This window comes from Strix uralensis, chromosome 22 (genome assembly GCF_047716275.1).
Source record: "Strix uralensis isolate ZFMK-TIS-50842 chromosome 22, bStrUra1, whole genome shotgun sequence".
NCBI classification, from domain to species: domain Eukaryota; kingdom Metazoa; phylum Chordata; class Aves; order Strigiformes; family Strigidae; genus Strix; species Strix uralensis.
This window is the reverse complement of record NC_133993.1, coordinates 5,625,735-5,630,136: the sequence shown is the minus strand read 5'-3', so window position 1 is coordinate 5,630,136 and position 4,402 is coordinate 5,625,735.

The following is a 4,402-nucleotide window of genomic DNA, read 5'->3' as shown; positions in this document are numbered from 1 at the left end:
TAACCAAGCCTAAAAGTCTCCAATAGCTAATTAATGGACTCTGAAGAAAATACAGGCATCACTTTAGAGAGGGGCCACCTGGACTTTGTAACTGATAAGAAGGGGGAAATGAGATGAATATGAGGATTTGGGAAATTCAAGGAGGGCCTGTGGTACTAGGGAAAAGTTACTAAGGAATGTTTAGGGAAAGGGAATGAGAAATAAAGATGAGGGGTAAAAAAGGGACTTGTGAGATGTAAGCAGTTTCCAGTCAGTATGCTTGTCTAACTGAGCCCTGCCCTTGATCACTACATTCTGTCCTATCTTCTGATTAAATATCTCTTAACTGTCCTTCCATGTAATTTCATTCTCCATGTGTGTGAATGCTGTAAGGACTGCATGCCAGCAACTGGAGGGACCAGAGGGAGTGAAATGAGGTCAGCAACTGGTGTCAGATCTGAGTGAAGGTGCTGCTGGGCCTGTGGTGCCAGAACCTGGAGTGGACAGGGTCCCAGTGTCAGCAGCTGGTGTGGGTCACAGGCCCCATATGCTTGGGTGCCAGCAACTGGGTACCAGTGTATTTATATTTTCCCTAACCTGGTGTGCATGGGTGCGGGCAATTGACTGGCAAGCTTCAAGCTGGACTAACAGGCGAGTTGGAGGCCCAGGGTCTGGGCAGGGATATTTCTATTTGAGGGATCCTCAAGTGTGGGCATGCCTGTGAGGCAAGTGTGTGGGTGTGTGCATCTGTTTGCTAGCAGACATCAAGATGGACTAGCTGGCAAGTAGGAGATACATGGGGTGGGTAAGAGAGCTCAGGATCTGAGTGGAACCTTAGACAGAGAGTGGTCATGCTGGTATTCGAGGCATCCATGAATGTGCATGCAATTGTGTATCTGGAGAGTGGGTATGTGTGTGCTTTCATTAGTGAACTTCAGTCTTTATCAGCTGGAGAGAAGTAAGAGGACTCGACTGTCCATATGTTTGGTGTGGCTTTCAGTGATGCTTTATGTGGGTGTTGCTGAAGGCAACCTTGTCTGTGTCAACCTGTGTAGTCAGCCCTACTGGTGTCCTGTGTGTTTGTGTCTCTGGGATACACACTGAGCCTCTTTACTGTTTGAACCTGTAAACAGGAAAGCAGCTGCTTCTTTATTGGCTAGGAGGGAGAGACCACTGGCTCTCTGGGTGAAATGGGCAGGGCTCCAGCAACAGCACAGGAGGAATCACAAGGTCCCAGAAGCTGCTGGAGACAGCCAGTTGTAAGATCCCTTAACATCCCTCATCATCCTGGGGGCCTGTATTGGACTTGTATTGCTCTTTCAATGTGTTTCTTGGCCTGGAAAGCCCTGAAGCGGAGGTTTCACGAGTGCTGAATAGAGGGGAAGAATTACTTCCATTGGCATGCCGCTTACTCTCTTGCTAAGACAGCCCAGCGCGTAGCAGACCTTCATCACTGCAACGTACATTGCTGGCATGCGTTCAACTGGTTGTCCATCAGCAATCCCAGATGCTTTTTTGGAAAGCTGCTTTCTATCCAAGCAGGTCCCAGCCTGTCCTGTTGCATGGGGAGATTGTTCTGTCCTGGAGGAGAGGGCTTTTCATCAGCTTTTTTGAGCATCCTGAGGTTCCTTCCAGCCCATTTCTCCAGCATGTCTCAGCACACTGAATAGAAGTTCTTCCCTCCTACCTATCACCTGCTTCCTCCTCAGTCAGGTATCATGTATAAACTTGCTGAAAGTCCACTCTGTCCCATCATCCAGGTTGTTAATAAAGGTGTTAAGCAATGTTAGCTCCAGTATCAGACCCAGGAGGATGCCACCAGAAAACTTCTGCCAGGCATCTAGGACCGTCTAAGAGGACCTTCTCATCAGTAAGTATGTTGGGAGTTTCTAGGGAGTGACATGGGGACCACCAAAACCAGAGCACCCACATCCACAAAAGGAGTGGTGTAGGAGGGGTTAATCTGCACTCCCAGAAGAGGGGATATATGCTTGTAACCCACTGTGGGGAGAGAGGGTAAAGAGATACCCACACCTGTGTTCATGGGTGCGTATGGGTGTGGACATGTATGTGTAAGTGTGTGTGTGTGTGCATGCACTTGTGTGTGTATGATTAGAACTTTCTGGTATTACCTAACAGGAAAGTGTTTAGATTTTGTAGGTGCTTACTGATGTTTCCCAAGTGTCTTATAAGGTAGTTCATCTATTGTATTGCCAATGCTGATCCTGAACAAATAGGTCACTGCTTGCCTATTAACTATGTGTTACCAACAAATCAAAAAACTACTTCAACCTTTCTGGTTATATCACACGAACAGATCACTTCTTCCCTCTGCTATGTCCCATCTTCCAAAGGAACCCAGACACCTGATATTTCCCCTCTTCCCCACAGATCAATCTGTGTCCAGAGAACTGAGCCCTGCAGATTAGTGACAGCCTTCTTCACATTATAACTCAGAGATACGTCAGTACTCTCCCCAGGGAACCCAGGCATACATCCTTCCAGTCTCCCATCCCCTTCCCCAGCCTGCATGGTCCTTTAAATTTAGTCAGGAGTTCCTTTACTTCCACCTCCCCCTTTGCAAATTTCCACTCATCTCCTTTCCATTCTTTTCTATGCCCCAGACATTGGACTACCTTCTGGGGAGCTCATCACCTTAGGCTGACTGTTGATTCTTCATGAGACCTTCTTCCATTTGTCCCTTGGCTACATGTTCCCAGAAAACCTCTATCAAGGGCAGACTAGACAACCTTGTCCACCTTCTTCTGGGATTTTGTGCTCTTACCCTTCCTCCAATCAGGCTTTGAAGGACTGGCCACTCGGATGCAACAGGAAGAATGGGAGGTCTTAGGTTATGTGGTAAAATCCCAGACTGCACAGCCACAGAGGAACACAGAGAGACAATGGCGAGTGGGGAATCCAGATAATGCCCTCAGTCATCTAGTCCCAGAACCATCACAGGAGAGTGGTCAGCCCATTAAAGGCCCATGTTCACAAGCTCAGAGGAGCATAGAGGCACAATGGCAAATGGGGAACTCAAAATAATGTACTGAGAGGAATGGACACCCTAGGCCTCAGTGCCAATGTCTAGATGTGAGACCCATCAAGATGAGTTAGTGTGATTGACTCAGATTGAGGGGGATTACTCCTTAGTGATATGGGACACATTATGGTATGTGGGGTAAAGACATGTTGGGATTGCTCAGGACTTAGTATGGTATGTTTAGGGGAGGAACCAAAAGAGGGAAAGTGATTTGGGAGGAACAAATGTGGCAAAACATAGGAATGAAGGGATAAAAAGGACTGGTCACATGTAAAGAGGTGAATGATTAGTAAACTCATCTGATCATGACCCCAGCCTAATAATTGCAGTGTCTCCTATCTTTTTCTTAAATTCAATTTCTACTTATTTCCCAGCATAAGAAACTCTTTATTCTGTGCAAATCCATATGTATGGAGGTCTAGGTGCCAGCAACGGATTGTGACCTTGGGTAAGAGGGTCTATACATCTGGGGTGTTCGTGTCTGCTGGTGGATCCAAAGGCCAGTTACTGTGTAGACTGAGTGTCTAAGCCAAGCTACTCCAGAAGTCCACATTGTATATATGTATACATATATTTCTCACTAAATGACCTTCTGATGAGCCAGAGAGAGGAACAGGATCATAGAATCATAGAATAGTTTGTGTTGGAAGGGACCTTTAAAGATTGTCTAGTCCAACCCCCCTGCAATGAGCAGGGACATCTTCAACTAAATCAGGTTGCTCAAAGCCCTGTCCAACCTGACCTTGAATGTTTCCAGGGATGAGGCATCTACCACCTGTCTGGGCAATCTGTTCCAGTGTTTCACCACCCTCACTGTAAAAAAAAAAAAAGTCTTCCTTATATCTAGTCTAAATCTACCTTCTTTTAGTTTAAAACCATTACCCCTTGTCCTATCACAACAGGCCCTGCTAAAAAGTTTGTCTTCATATGATGTCCTTAGTACTCTTTTGTTTTCATATGAGTGTCGACTGTGCCTGTGTTGAGCTGTGTGGTTTTCTCATGTGTGTGTGTGCGTGTGCTTACTTGGAAAACATTTTGAGCCTTTCTACTGGTTGACTCTGGGTAGATGGAACTGTGGAAGCATTTTTACTGGGCTACCAGATTTAGTATCCCTTAACAGTAAGTGCTGCAGCTCTTCAAGGAATCTTAGCCTTGTAGGTCATGTTCAGTTTGGCCTTCAAGATAAGCCAGAGGGAAACCTAATCACAGGTGTAACTCCTCTACATGGTACTGTTTTTCTTTGTGTCCCCCATCTGTATTTTTGTGGTCACTAGGATCACTTGATCTGACAAGGACGTCAGCAGAATAGGAGTAGTCATCCTGGAAAGGGTGACAGCTGGGACTTTCCTCTACCTCACCATTTTGGAGATCCTGTCCAAG